This window comes from Equus caballus, chromosome 9 (genome assembly GCF_041296265.1).
Source record: "Equus caballus isolate H_3958 breed thoroughbred chromosome 9, TB-T2T, whole genome shotgun sequence".
NCBI lineage: Eukaryota > Metazoa > Chordata > Mammalia > Perissodactyla > Equidae > Equus > Equus caballus.
In genome coordinates, this window is record NC_091692.1 from 18,862,099 (window position 1) to 18,877,956 (window position 15,858).

At 41.0% G+C, this 15,858-nt stretch overlaps 1 protein-coding gene and 1 long non-coding RNA gene across 5 annotated transcripts in view; one reads left to right on the forward strand and one right to left on the reverse strand.

The window, feature by feature from the left end:
• The window catches only part of CRH (corticotropin releasing hormone), a 201,015-nt gene that overhangs the window by 74,761 nt on the left and 110,396 nt on the right, over window positions 1-15,858 (forward strand). The window lies entirely within an intron of this gene.
• LOC111774934 (uncharacterized) overlaps window positions 7,058-15,858 on the reverse strand; it is a 45,115-nt gene continuing 36,314 nt past the window's right edge. Inside the window, exon 4 of the long non-coding RNA XR_011421566.1 lies at window positions 7,058-7,422. This is a non-coding gene — a long non-coding RNA (uncharacterized lncRNA). The remainder of the gene's footprint in view (window positions 7,423-15,858) is intronic.

Genomic DNA, 15,858 nt, shown 5'->3' on the forward strand with positions numbered 1-15,858 from the left:
TCCTTGTTAAGTGAAATACTAGATATTTTAGAGTTTTGTTGCTATGCTGAGTGGTATCTTATTTTTTATTGTATTTTCTAATTGGCTATTCCTGGTGTGAGAAACTATTGATTTTTTATTGATGATTTTGTATTTGTTACTTTTGCTGTACTCTTAGTTCTAAGACACTCATTTACTGTCTGTTGATACATTTGTATTTTCTAGATTGATGATCTTCTGCAAATATTTTTATTTCTTTCCATCCTATCATATCTCTTACTTCTTTTTCTTTCCTTTTAAAGTTAACCATAACCTCTAAGACCATGTTAAACCATAGTGGCACTCTGCTTTTATTCTTTATCTTAAAAGGAATGTGTGTACTTTTGTTTCATTATATGCTTGCTGTAGAGTTTTGGTATAACCTTTACCAAGTTAGGAAAGTTCTCTTTGATTTCTAGTGTTACTAAGAACTCTAAATAGTCAAAAGTGTTCAACTTATTCAAATTCTTTAAAAACGTTTTTTTTAATTGTGGTAAAATACACAAAACATAAAATTTACCATCATGACTGCTGCTTCAGCTCCTGACTGACAGGGCAGCTTTTCTAGAGCCCGGTTTTGGTCGAAGCGCCCCCCATCTGCTGCACAGTCACGATCGGGAGGGAGACTGCTCAGTGCACCTGGGCAGAGCCGCTCTCATTAACAAGGGAGGGACTCCTCAGCCTCCCACGGCGCAGGAGGGAGGCAGAGCCCAGCTGCACTACATCCCGGCTTCTGCTCTGTCCTTACAGCTGGTTCAGCGGTTCCTCGTTTCTGTGTGATGTACATCACTTCCCCTACCAGCTGTGAGGGCAGGAGGAAAAGCAATTAAGGGCATTATTAATCACCAAGTTCCCACTGAGAAGGGTCAGACTGCAGCAGGGTTTGACAAAGCAACAACAATTCTGTCACCACTGGAGTTATAAAAGTAGGTAGCTCAACATCTGAGAGCTATATTTGGGCTTATTCCTTCTTAGCCCTAAAAATCTTTATTGAAAGTGAACATCCCAGAGGTGATTAAAAACTTGCCTTTCTTTGAGTTTTGGAATTGTTTGAGTTCTAACAATATTTGAGTTTGGCAAGCTTTGAGTGTCCTTTAGGAGGCTGCGGCAAAAATGAATTGGAAAATGTATCTATGCTTTTACAGGAGAGAAGAGAAGGGGTCTCATTGCCTTTTATTATAACATTTATACTAGAATTTCTTTTCCACTGCAATCCACGGAAAACCAGGAAAACATTTTATGGAATTTGTTATGTAAATGCATTTAAAATACCTATTACAAGAATAGTACTATTAAAAAATTGGGGGGGCCAGGCCTGTAGCAGAGTGGTTAAGTTTGGCATACTCCACTTCAGCAGCATAGGTTCGCAGGTTCAGATCCCCAGTGTGGACCTATATCACTTGTCTGCCACCATACTATGGCAGCAACCCATATACAAAATAGAGGAAGATTGGCACAGATGTTAGCTCAGGGACAATCTTCCTTAAGCAAAAAAAGAGGAAGATTGGCAACACATGTTAGCTCAGGGTGAATCTTCCTCAGCAAAAACAAAACAAAACAAAACAAAACAAAACAAATAAATAATAATAATTTTGAAGTGGCAGTGTTTCTTTTGTGACTACAACCCTTCGCCCCAAACTAACACTCATGCAGGGGCCCACTGATCACTGCCCCTGAGTAATCTGACTGCTCCTCATGCTGTACTTTTCTCTGTATGATTCCTATATATTAATTTACTAACTCAGTCAAGAAATATTTGTTAAGCATCTATTATGGGCCAGGGATACAGTAGAAAATAAAGCAAACACATTCTCCTCGTGAAGTTTATAATCCAGCAAGGAAGACAAATACTAAATAAATAGAATTATTTAAACATAAATTGTAGACATCACATCATTTTACCTTTAAATCCGTGAGTATGTACATCTAAAAAGTAATCTCACATTTTCTTACCTGTGCTGTGAATTATGGTCAAACATAATTTGAACAATTATGTTACAAACAACCGATCACCTCCCAGTTATATTACTGACGCTGACATGCTGCCTTATTGAGGGTGGAAGCTTTGAGTAGCAAGTTTTGGTTAAGATCTGTTTAGAATGTTTTTGAAAATTGCTTTGGCTGAGATGGTGGAATGGGGAGTGGGAAGAAGGAATAAAACTAAGTATAAAGAACTTTAATTTTATAGCTTCAACCCAAATATCCTGAATGCAGTCAGGCAGGAGGAAACACAAGAAGGATGGGAAGAGAAATCCCAGGCAGGACCAAACACAGTGTTCACTGGGGCAACTGTAGCCCCAGGCAGGGAACAGGTGGCTCAAATTTCCCATTCCCGTGACATTTTCTTTCATTTACACCCCAAATGACTCTTTGTTTTGGTCTCAGAGGGAGCCTCCTTCACAGGGGACCAGAAGTGATTAGTGTTTAAATGGCCTTTTAAGATCTACCTCAGGAAACTGCAAAGTAGAATGTAGTGGTTTAGGGATGAGATCAACCGACAACTTAGCTGGGTCACTGGGGCAGCCACTGAAAACGGAAATAACCAGTTACCCAGCAAGGAAGAAGTGTTAGCAGAATGCCTAGGGAGAAACTCAAAGAATAAAGGGATAAATGGCTATTTTCAAGTCCTAGGGCTATGCCTAGATTAATACTTTCTTTCTGTACTGTCCCAAACCACTTCCTTCTTTGCACAATGCCCTGGCCGTATAGGGCCAAGCAGAATAACTCATCCAAAAAGTACAGAAAAGTGTTCTGAAAAAATATTAAAAGGTATATTAGTTTTGTTCAGAAAGATCAAAGCTGCACATCACCCAGCAGAAGTGGTTAAGTGAGATGAACTAAGCCTGTCCCACACTATGGTTGTTACCAAGAAACTTTGACCCTTTGAAAAGATTGGCTCCTTTAAGTCATTAATAATCAATCAAAACTTGCCTATTTCTTGGTGAGGAGGTCAGTGCTTATGAGGTGGGATTGATCACCATTTATATTTCATATATTGGTTTGATTTAAAGACAGTATGTCATAGTGATTAAGGGCATAGCATGACCTGTTAAGGGATAAACTGAGGCATATTAAAAATGTTTATTTGAGCTTATTTGAGCAAAAATGGATTCTAATCAGGCAGCAGCAATCCGGAAGTGGTTAGGAGAGCTCCACCAACAGGAGCTTGAGGAAAGATTTTTATAGACAAAAGGTGACAGCAAAGTAAGGAAATTATTGATTGGCTATAGCTTCAAGCCCAGCCGGTGTTTATGATTGGTTGTCCTTAGATTTTGATTTCATAACCTCGAGGCATTTACTGGCTTAGATTTTGGTTTGCTTAAGAAGGCCATAGGCCACCACAGCATTAGAATCACCTTGGTCTAGTGGCCTCCTTGTTTAATTAATTTAACAGATCTCAGAGCAGACATGGCTTGCTGACTGGGTGCACATCTGATTCCACTATTTCCTAGCTGTGTGATCTTAGGAAAATTACTTAACCTCTCTGTTCCTTGCTTTACTCATCTGTTAAGATGGGAGTAGTTATAGTACCATGGTATAGGGTTATTTTGAAGATTAAATGGTTTAGAATAGTGCCTGGCACATGGTCCATGCCCAATTAGGGTTAAGTACTATTATTTGAGTTGTTTAGGATAACTTTTCTGCTGTTGGGAACAGATACGATCCAACTTTAATTTGGCTGGCAGCTGTGACTTACTTTTGTCAGTTGCACTGATGGGAGAGCATGAGCGTGTGGATGAATCTTTCCTTAAGTCCATTTGTCTGGTTTGTAATAAAGTAAATGTAACCCTTGTGTCCCTTGAAGGACCCCCCCAGGCAACATCATAATGAAAACACTTATTGCGTATCAGGTACTTTATATGCACCATTTCCTTAAATCTCCACAAGGACTCCATGAAGAAGCACTATGATTATTCCCCACTTTACAGCTGAGGGAACTGAGGCACAGAGAAGTGAATGAGGAAAGTGCCCAAGGTCAAGCAGCTGGTAAGTGGTGAGTTTTCAAGCCCAGGCACTCTGACTCCAGAGCCTGAGATCTTAGCCATGTTGCTGTACTGCCTCGACCTCGTCCGACTCAAGCCTTTGCCCAGAAATTGGAGAGAATACCTTCCCTGCACCCTGTGAGAAGCCAGTAGCAAGGCCTCCACTTGCAAATAAAATGCTCACAATATGGCAAAAAGAACTTTTGCTGTATGATGGAGGAGAATCATGCATTGGGCAGATGCAAGGACTAGATGATTCCTAAGGTAACTTCGAAAATTTATGAAGACCTGAGATGGTATGCAACAGATTTCAGTCATCCCAATCCTTCAAGTAGTCATCAAGGTCACTTGCTCCTGAGCTTGGGGGTGGCCTAACACAGGACTTTCCAAGTCTCCTACAATATCTCCTACTGCTTGGAATCCTCAGATTCAGCTTCTCCAGAGGTATTCATTTACTCTGTGCTCAGCTGGTCCCTTCCAGCTATTTCCACACATAGTTCTCAAGCTAGTTCTGTCAGCCTTAAAAATAAAACATTCAGGGGCCGGCCTGGTGGCGCAGCAGTTAAGTGCGCACGTTCTGCTTATTGGCGGCCCAGGGTTCGCCGGTTCGGATCTCGGGTGTGGACATGGCACCGCTTGGTACGCCATGCTTTGGTAGGCGTCCGATATGTAAAGTAGAGGAAGATGGGCATGGATGTTAGCTCAGGGCTAGGCTTCCTCAGAAAAAAGAGGAGGAGTGGCAGTAGTTAGCTCAAGGCTAATCTTCCTCAAAATAAAGAAAGAAAGAAAGAAAGAAATCCAGGAATTGTACTCAAAATAAAATAAAATAAAACATTCAGTTATTTTACCAGTGAAACAAGTTAATTCGGGAATAGCCAAAGAATTGCAGTTTGGGAAGTGCAGGCTATGGGGGACCATAGGCAAATCCAATCATCAAAGGAGAGGAATGTTATTTTATAGGGAAAAGTAAGAAATTGGGAGGGGTTGTCTTGAACGAAGTTCATTGGAAAAAAGCAAGAGTTCAGGGTGGTGATGATTTCTCAATGGCTGAGTTGCTGGAGTGATCATTTCTGTTTGGGATGCAATGTACATTTCTTCCTGTAATTGACGATTCTTTCCTGTTGACTTCTTTCTGTTGAGATCTGTAAATAACTATCTTTCTTATAATTGAGCTCAAGTGGTACTGCACGGGAGCTCCCCCTTCTGGCTTCCCGACTCCATTTTAAGTGAAATTCACTTTATTAATTTTCTCTCATTAATGTTTTAATGAGAGATTTTAGGAATTCCCTTTGAGCAAGGCACTGATTAGTAATTGTATTATGACACAAGTGTGTTATCTTACAGTTCTGGAGGTTAGAAGTTCCAACATGAGTCTCCCCTAAGCTAAAATCAAGGTGTCGGTAGAACTGCATTCAGTTCTGAAGGCTCTAAAGGGAGATCCGTTTCCCTACCTCTTCCAGTGTCCTTGGCCCGTGGCCCCCACTTTCTCTGTCTTCAAAGCCAGCAATGGCCTGTAGAGCCTTCTTCATAGGGCCTCTCTTTGCACCTTGTTCTGTCATCCCATCTGTCTCTGACCACAGCAGGAAAGGCTCTCTGCTTTTAAAGATTCATGTGATTAGATTGGGCCTGCCTGGATAAGCCAGAGAATTTCCCGAGCTCGGAGTCCTTAAGTTTATCACATCTGCAAAGTCCCTTTGCTGTGTAAGGTACCACATTCACAGGTTCCAGGGACTAGGATGTGGATGTCTTTGGGAGGCCATTATTCTGCCTCCCACAGGAATGAAACTGAAACTGGGCTGTCTGACTTCATCAGTACAAATGGTGTCATCCCGTAGTGGTTTTTAAAACTGCTACCACCAGAGCCCCCACTTGCCTTTTTAGCCAGAGGTCCTGGGTCTGAGGTAAGAGTGGAAGGGGGCCCTCCTGTGATCAGTCCATGGACCCCAGGGACTTAATCCAGGAGATCAGCGTTGGTTAATATTGCCTTACAGGGAGGAAAGTGGCCTGTAAACCTAAGAGCACTGTTCTGCCTGCTGCTGCTGCTCCAACCCCCTGGTGTCGTCACTGCCCTGACCTGGGCATCCAGTCGGCTCATTCAAGGGCTATGCCTCAGAAAGCACAGTGGTATCGAGGTAGCCAAATGCAAAGCTTGCTGTCATTGCCACTGCTGCTCTGGCAGAACCAACTTGGGGCAGCATGGGGAAGGGGAATGCCTCCTTCACCTGTGCATGCCCCATGCCCAAGCAGGCCCAGGTTCAAAATGATAACTTCCTTTAGTGAAATGGACTTTCCAGTCTGTTCGTGGATCAACAGGCACTTCTCTGGGGTTAGCTGCCTCCCAGTCTTCATGAGAGCCCTTTTGACTGCCTGACCACTGACCTCAAGAGTGACCCTGAGGAGTATTGTTAAACTCATCTGCCTCCCCACACAGGTCAGGTGACAGTTGTAATAACTTAGAAGCAAGAAGAAAAGGAGGTGGAATTCTCAGTTTCTTCCTCTTGGCCCCCAGCCAAAGCACCAGGGCTTCTTATGCAAATTTGCAAATATGCCCACCTCTCTTGGGCAATCTTTAAGCTTATTCTGCCAGTGGGAGATATGTGGGGACATGTCTGTTGAGTGACTCAAAGACACTTCGGTTACTTGTCCAAGAAGAATGAAGGCTTCACGGCAACTCCATGTTGCTACCAGCAGAAGCCAAACAACAATTAGCAATTGTTTTAATCAAAAATATTTAAAATTTCATTTCACTGGGCATCACACTAGGGCAACAGTCTTCAAACTTTTTTGTTTCGGGACCCTGTTACAGTCTTTAAAATTATTGAGTCTCCCAACTTTGCTTGATGTGGGTTGTATCGATTGATATTTTCCATATTAGAAGTTAAGACAATTATACATTAATTCATTTAAATTCATTTAAAAATGTAGTAATATAATTGATACATTTTAACGAAAACTAACTATATTTTCCAAGACAAAAAAAATTTGTGATGAGTTGTTTCCAAAACTAGGTTTGTTTTTGCCCATTGCCCAGAAAGCCAAACACCGAGATGACGAGATTGCAGCAGAGAGAGTGTTTAATCACAAGGCAGCCAAGTGAGGAAGCGAGAGAAGGAGTCTCAAATCCACTTCCCCAAAAATAGGGACTCAGGGATATTTATGGGGTAGGGGGCAAGGTGGTCTGAAAGGTGGAGATGAATGATTGGAGGTGAGGAGAGGTGAGGTAATGATGATCTGCGCAAGTGTAGTCAGACTCCATGTCTCTTCACAGGACGCATGCTCACAAAATGGTGGCATTAGCATGATCTGAGGGTGGAGTTTTTAGCCTCTTGACATCAAAAGGTCACTTATCGGACGTCTGCGCAAGTCCAGTTGATGGGTTGGTGGTCTCAACTGGCCTGAAGTGAACAAGGGGTCTTAATTCCTGAAAAACAGCACAAACGCCCATTACCATGGTGATCCAGGCTCCAGGGAGATGTTATCTATAGGAACGTAGTGGGAGTCAGATAGCACATTGCCTAAGCAGCACAGTTAACAATGGGTGGTAAACAGCTTAAAGCTATAATCAGTAATTGCAAACAGGAAAAAACCTTTAGTTCCTAGCTACTTAATCATCAATGGCTAACTATGTGCCGGTTTCAGAGTCACCTTGTTTTACATTTTTCCCATTTTCTTTTATATTGGCTTAATAGAAGACAGTTCATTTTTCATGTCTGCTCCTGCCTTCAATCTGTTGTGATATCACACTTTGGAACGGCTATCCTGGGGTAATTTCAAATCATATGTGTGAAAATCCTTTGGAAATGGTAAAGCGTTGTAAAAATGCTAGGTGTTTGCTGTTTCTGTACAGTACTGCTAAAACAGGAAATAACAGGAAATTCCTCCTTTGAGGCTCATCACACCTCTTTGACTTAAACACAAGAACTCAGCCCACCCAGAAATGAGGTGTTTGTTTCCACATACAGAATTTCAGAAATAGCATTCTCGCAGAAACTTATATGAAAAAGTCCATTATTTTACCAAATAGCAAAGCAAATCTGACTCCATGCTAGATAAACTGTAGTTCCAAGAATTCTGTGAGATATAGTTGGGACATCTGCATATGACACTATACTACATCAAAAAAAGAGTTTCTACTTACATTCTTTCAATCTAACCCGTATACCTTTGAGAGGTAGGTATTTGGAAGCTCAGAAAGATTAATGAAAAAATGACTTGCCAGATGTCACACAGTTCTGATAAGTGGTAAAACTGGGAATCCAGCCCAGGTTTTCTGATTCTAAATTCAGTAGATTTTTCATTATATTACAGTGCCTCTGGGTGGTTTATCAGCATCTAGCACTACTTTTGGGATACATTATAAGTGACCTTGGGAAAGGTATTTAACCCCCTGTGTCTTTCAGTTTACCAGACTGTGAAATGGGACTAGAAATAGTACCTATCTCACAGGGGTGCTCTGAGCACTGTTCATATATTTAGAACTTAGGGTGGAATGCTCATGGGTTGCCTCGATAATCACATCTAAACAAATTCTGTCATGTAACTTTGGAAACCTCCCACCTCAGCTCTCAAATCCAGTACAGAGACATCAGGGCCCAGTGTTAATACATGGATTCTGAGCCAGGCTGCCTGGGTCAGATGTGCGTTCCTCTGCTTACTGGCTGTGTGACCTTGGGCAAGTTATTTGACTGCTCAGTGCCTTCTGGTTTACCCAACTATAAAATGGCAGTAGAAGTTGTATCTACCTCATAGGGTTTTTGTGTCCCTGTCACATAGTAAGGGCGTTATAAGTGTTTTTAAATAAAGTAAAAAATATAGAAAAGAAGAGTGAGAATGTGCAGACATTTGGTACCATGGGATTATCAATGACAGCTGATGTGGAGTGACTTTCCTCTGGATTATGGCTCCCAAACAAACTCCAGAGCAGGCCAGCTTCAGTGGCTCATTTATCAGCTGCCCACACTTGCCACTGAATAGTTTCCAAGAGAAACTTCCTAATGAGATGCAGCCTGTTCTCTAGGGGAGTATGATGTCTGTGAAGGGGCTGCATGACCACTGATGACTTTCAGGTCAGGATCCACATAATTGCTATAATATCCAATGCCATTTAAGTGAATAAATGGCAGCAGGTGGAGGAGATAGAATAGGTTTGAAGGGGCCACCACAGGTGGGCTCTCCACAGATGTGAACTTTGTGTCTGGGGTTTGACAGACTTTGGGATTGTTTCTGACAGTGGGAAGAACAATTACCCTTTGTCTAAACTCTTGTCACACTAAGTCTGAAGGTAGAAGCTGACATATTTGTGGTGGCTTAGTTCATTTACCTTGGAAAGCACAAATGTTCATAATTAGCCCCCAATTATTCAACATGTGGCTTCTCTTCAGTTCTCCCTACTACTGTTTAGCTTTTGACAATTTCTATATGAAGTAGCTCGTGCATAAGAAGGCATTAAATCAAATATGTTAATCTGACTGCTCACTAACAGCCCTGGGGAAAGAATTTTAGGCCAGGAAACTACAACCATTGGCCCAAACAAAGAATTTGGACTAGCCTTGTATAATGGATTGAATTGTGTCCCCCCTAAAAAGATATATTGAAGTCCTAACCCCTGTACTTCAGAGTGTGATCTTATTTGGAGATAGGATTTTTATAGAGGTAATAAAATTAAAATGAGGTTATTAGAGGGGGCCCTCATCGACTATGACTAGTGTCCTTCAAAAAAGGGAAATTTGGACACAGAGATAGACATACATATAAGGAACACCCTATAAGCAGATACAGGGAGAAAACAGCCATATATAAGCCAGATAGAGAGGCCTGGATCAGATCCTTCCCTCACAGCCCTCAGAAGGAACCAACCCTACCAAAACTTTGATTTTGAATTTCTGGCTTCCAGAACTGTGAGACAATACATTTCTGTTTGTGGTACTTTGTTACCCTAGGAAACTAATACTGGATTTAAATTTCTGCTTAGGTATTTATTGCTCCTGGTACCACTGTTACTTTTGTCTCCCTATCTTTCCCCAGCTTGGAGCCTGGGTGAAGATAATCGATGGATGTGAGTAACAACAGTGATATTTGGTTCCAGCCTCTATTAGCAGAATTGCTAGACTCTAGTCTCCTTATCTACTTCCTTTGGTAGTCATTAGAGAGCTCTTGCTATAATTCTTGGTGCTCATTTACACTCTTACCTGTGTCTTTAGCCATTGCTATTGACCTAGCCAGGTTCAAAAAAGTCCTGTATAAATGGAACCTATATATCTGTTTGACCAAACGTTTATGAAACTTATTTGAACACGGAACAGTTTTGTCATATAACACATGGAGCATCCTTTGGGAATTACTACCCACAGTATTTTTGATCTCCTGGGAAGAGACTAAGGTGACTTTTCAGGGATAAATCAGGATTAGGCACAGGGTTAGGAGACAGAGGTCTCATTGTCCCCCGCCCCCCCGCCCCCGCCCCCGCCCCGGCCCTGGGATGGAAATTATAGTCTTCAATCTAAGACAGGTGACATTTTAGACCAGACAATTGTTTGTTGTGTGGGATTGTTTTGTGTATTGTAGAATATTTAGCAGTATCCCTAGCCTCTACCCACCAGATGCTAGTAGCACCCACCTCGCACTCCTGATAATCTAAATGTGTCCAGGCATTGTCGAATGTCCTTTGGGGAGAAAAATTGCTTCTGGTTGAGAGCCAGTAATCTGAGGTCACTTAGAAAGTTCGTAAATTGACTCTCACTTTCCATATTAAAAGTACCAAGATAGAGGAGTGAGCCAGCAGATTGAATTGTGTGTGTGCCTTGGGGAGGGAAGAAGTAGAGAGGTAGGAGGCTCCATGGGGTCATTTTCAGAGAGATGCAGAAAAGGGACACAAGACAAAGCCAGGCCCCATTTATTTTGAGACCTCTGTGAGATTAGTGAGATCTTAGTAACTTTCCCATTTTTGCTGATTTTGTTATTGCTTTGTTATTTCTCCAGATAGCAAGTGTTAGTAAAACTCTTCTGGAAAAAAGAATCTGTGTTTTAGGGAGCAAATATTATGAAGGAAGGTAACACGTAATTAGAGTCTAGACTTGAACCAAAGCAAGCTTTTTTCTGCCTCTAGATCTTTGGAGAAGGTACTCGTTCTACCTGGAATGCATTATCCTAGGATCTTCTCAAACATTGCCTTCAAGGAAAGACTTTTCCTGACCCTTCTCTTTAAAGCAATGCTCCTTGGAGGAGTTTGGAAGATGGAGGCACAGGAGGATCCTACCCTTCCCTCCTCCCATGAATACAACAAACCTACGACTACCTGTGGAACAGCTTCCCCTGAAAGAGATCTAGAAACTGGATGAAAAGAACCTCCACAACAAGGGACAACTCAGAGAGGGTTGGAAGAGGCAGAGATACAGTCCTGATGAGGAAAAAACCCACACCCTAACAGCAATGCTTCATGGTCGGGAGCAATTTCTAAGTTATGGAGCTTTTCCTGGAGGAGTAGGGGATTCAAGCTGCACGTTAGGTCTAGCCCTTAGATTCATCACAAGAGAGATGAGACCCCAAAACACCTGGCTTTGAAAACCATGGGGAATATGCCCAGGAAAACTATAGAACTTTAAGGAAAGGAAAACCTGCTCTTCAAGGGCCTACATACAGACTCATTCAACCCGGAAACTAGCATGAAAACACCAGATAGAAAAGTGTATGGTCCATTGGTAAAAGAGACTTACTTATTAATCCTAGAGTACATCCCAGAGAGGCAGGAAGTAGCTTGGGCCCTGTGCCAGGGACTGAGACACTAGCAACAGCAATTTTTGTGACCTAGTTCAGCTGTGCTGACACAGACAGGCACCGTTTTGGAATCTTCCCTCTAGCCTGTTGGTGCAGGGGCCTTCCCTGCCCACTAGAGCACCTGAGGCAATTGAGTGCAGCTAGGCAGCTCAGGCAGCCCACGCTAGGGAACTGCTGTGCCCACCGTGAGCCTGCAGCAGACTTGCACAGCAGGCCTCACATCCAGCCGTACAGGGGGCCTGCTCTGCCACCAGCATGCCCAAGGCTGTTGTACAATGCCTGGCTGCGTAACTAGCCTGTGCCTGAGGCTTGCCATGCCCAAAAGTGAGCTACCAAAACTGCCACCAGCCTGCAAACCTAGCCACACTAGGGGCCTGCCCTGCCCATCAGTGAGCTTTCAGCAGTCATGCACCACTGGACCCTGTGAGTAGCTACAGCAGGAACCTGACCTGCTTATCAATGAACCTACACTAGTTGTGTGCTACCATTCCTTGCAGCAAGCCATGCCAGGGGCTTGCCCCACCCTTAATGCACCCATAGCAGCCACATATGGCCAGGCCTTGCAACCAACTGGCCTGGGGGCCAGCTCAGCCTACTCAGCCGTAATAGAAGTGTGCATGCAGTCCGCATAGGGGACACCCCTGGAGCACTTGGCACAGGTGACAAGAGAGAAGCATGCTGCTGGGCCCTGTAAGACATCTCCTACATAAGACTACATTTCCAAGATCAGGAGACATAACCGATCTACCCAATACATAGAAGTAAGCACAGAGAAGTAGGCAAAATGAGGAGACAAAGGAATATGTTCCAAATAAAAGAACAGGACAAATCCTCAGGAGAAGAACTAAATAAAACAGAGATAAAGAGTCTTCCTGATAAAGAGTACAAACTAATGGTCATAAGGATGCTTACTGAACTCGGGATAAGAATAGATGAACACTGAGAACTTCAACAAAGAATTAGAAAATATGAAAAAAGAACCAATCAGAGCTGAAGAATACAATAATTGAAATGAAAAATTCATTAGAGGGAGTCAACCACAAAGTAAATGACACAGAAGAATGGATCAGTGATCTGGATGACAGAGTAGAGGAAATCACCCAGGCCGAACAGAAAAAAAGAATTAAAAATGATGGGGAAAGCTTAAGAGACCTCTTGGGACAACATTAAGCATGCTAACATTTGCATTATAGGTGTCCCAGAAGGAGAAGAGAGAGACAAAGGAGCAGAGAACTTATTTGAATAAATAATAGCTGAAAACTTCCCTAACTTGGGGAAAGAAACAACATTCAGGTGCAGGAAGCACAGATAGTATCAAACAAGATGAACCCAGAGAGGCCCACACCAAGATACATTATAATTAAAATGTCAAGAGTTAAAGATAAAGAGAGAATCCTAAAATCTGCAAGAGACAAGCAACAAGTTATGTACAAGGGAAAGCCCATAAAGCTATTAGCTGACTTTTCAACAGAAACCTGACAGGCTAGAAAGGAGTGGCACAATGTATTCAAAGTGCTGAAAGGAATAAAACCCTGAAACTGAGAATACTCTACCTGGCAAGGTTATCATTCAGAATGGAAGGAGAGATGAAGAGTTTTCCAGAGCAGCAAAAACTAAAGGAGTTCATCACCACCAAACCAGCCTTACAAGAAATGTTAAAGGGACTTCTTTAAGTAGGAAATAAAAGGCCAAAAATAGAAATAAGAAAATTATCAAAGAAAAAAACCTCTGGTACAGGAAAATATACAACAAAGGTACCTGGTCAACCCCCTGTAAAGCTAGTATGAGGGTCAAAGGTCAAAAGTAGTAAAATCATCTATATGTACAATAAGAGGGTAAGAGATACACAAAATTAAAAAGAGGTAAAATATGATGTCAAAAACAAAATGTAGCAGAGGGGAGTAAAAGTGCAGGACTTTTAGTAAGAGGTCAAACTTAAGAGACCATCAACTTAATAGAGATTGCTATTTGTACAGGTTATTATATGTGAATCTCATGGTAACAACAAAGCAAAAACCTATAATAAATACACAAAAAATACAGAAAGGAACCAAAACATAACACTAAGAAAGTTATCGAATCACAAGGGAAGAGAGCAAGAGAAGAAGAAAGGAACAGAGAAGAACTACAAAAATATCCAGAAAAAAGTAACAAAATGGCAGTAAGTACTTCTTATCAATAATTACTTTAAATGTAAAATGTACTAAAGGCTCCAATCAAAAGACATAGGGTAGCTGAATGGATAAAAAAGAAGCCCAATATATTTACTGCATACAATAGACACACTTCAGACCTAAAGACACTCACAAACTGAAAGTGAAGGGATGGAAAAAATATTTCATGCAAATGGAAACAAAAAGAAAGGTGGGGTAGCAATACTTATATCAGACAAAATAGACCTTAAAACAAAAACCATAACAAGAGACAAAGAAGATAATGATAAATGGAACAATCCAACAAGAAGATATAACACTTGTAAATATCTATGTGCCCAACATAGGAGCACCTAAATACATAAAGCAAATATTAACAGACATAAAAGGAGAAATTGATAGGAACACAATAATAGTAGGAGACTTTAACACCTCATTTACATTTCAATGGATAGCTCATCAAGAAGATCAATAAGGAAACATTGGCCTTACATGACACATCAGACCAGATGGACTTAGTAGATATATATAGAACATTCCATCCCAAAATTGCAGCGTACCCATTCTTTTGAGTGCACATGGAACATTCTCCAGGATAGATCACATATTAGGCCACAAAACAAGTCTTAATAAATTTTAGAAGACTGAAATAATATAGGTCATCTTTTCTGACCATAATGGTATGAAACTAGAAATCAATTACAAGAACTAAAATCAGTAGAAGGGAGGAAATAATAAAAATCTGAGTGGAAATAAATGAAATAAAGACTAAAAAGTCAATAGAAAACAGCAATGAAACTAAGAGTTGGTTCTTTGAGAAGATAAACATATTGACAAACATTTAGCTAGACTCATTAAGAAAAAAGAGAGAATGCCCAAATAAATAAAATCAGAAATGAAAGAGGAGAAATTACAATGAAAGCACAGAAATACAAAGAATTATAAGAAACTACTATGAAAGCTATACACCAACAAACTGGATAGCCTAGAAGAAATGAATAAACTCTTAGAATTGTACAACCTTCCAAAACTGAATAAAGATGAAGTAGAGAATCTGAGTAGACCAATCACTAGTAAGGAGATTGAAAGAGTAATCAGAAACCTGCTAGAAAACAAAAGTCCAGGACCAGCCAGCTTCCCTGGTGAATTCCACCAAAGATTCAAAGAAGGTTTAATACTTATCCTTCTCAAACTCTTCCAAAAAATTGAAGAGGAGGGGACACTTCCTAAGTCATTTTACATTACTCTGATACCAAAACCAGACAAGGAGAGTACAAAAAGGAAAATTACAGGCCAATATTGCTAATGAACATAGATGCAAAAATCCTCAACAAAATATTAGCAAATTGAATCCAACAGGACATTAAAAGGATCATACACCATGATCAAGTGGGATTTATTTCAGGGATGCAAGGATGGTTCAGCATTCACAAATTAGTACATGTGATTCACCACACTAATGAAATAAAGAGTAAAAATCACATGGTCATCTCAATAGATGCAGAGAAATCACTTGACAAGATTCAGCGTCCATTAATGATAAAAACTCTGAATAAAATAGGTATAGAAAGTACCTCAACATAGTAAAGGCCATATATGACAAATCCACAGCAAACATCATACTCAACAGTGAAACACTGAAGGCTATTCCTCTCAGAATAGGAACAGGACAAGGATGCCCATTTTTGCCACTCCTATTCAACATAGTGTTGGAAGTCCTAGCCAGAGCAATTAGGCCAGAAAAAGAAATAACAGGGATCCAAATTGGAAAAGAAGAAGTAAAACTATCACTACTTGCAGGTGACATGATTTTTATAAATAGAAAACCCCAAAGAATCCACCAAAAACTATTAGAAATAGTAAATGAATACAGTAAAGTCACAGGCCACAAAATCAACATACAAAAATCATTTGCGTTTCTATACACTAAC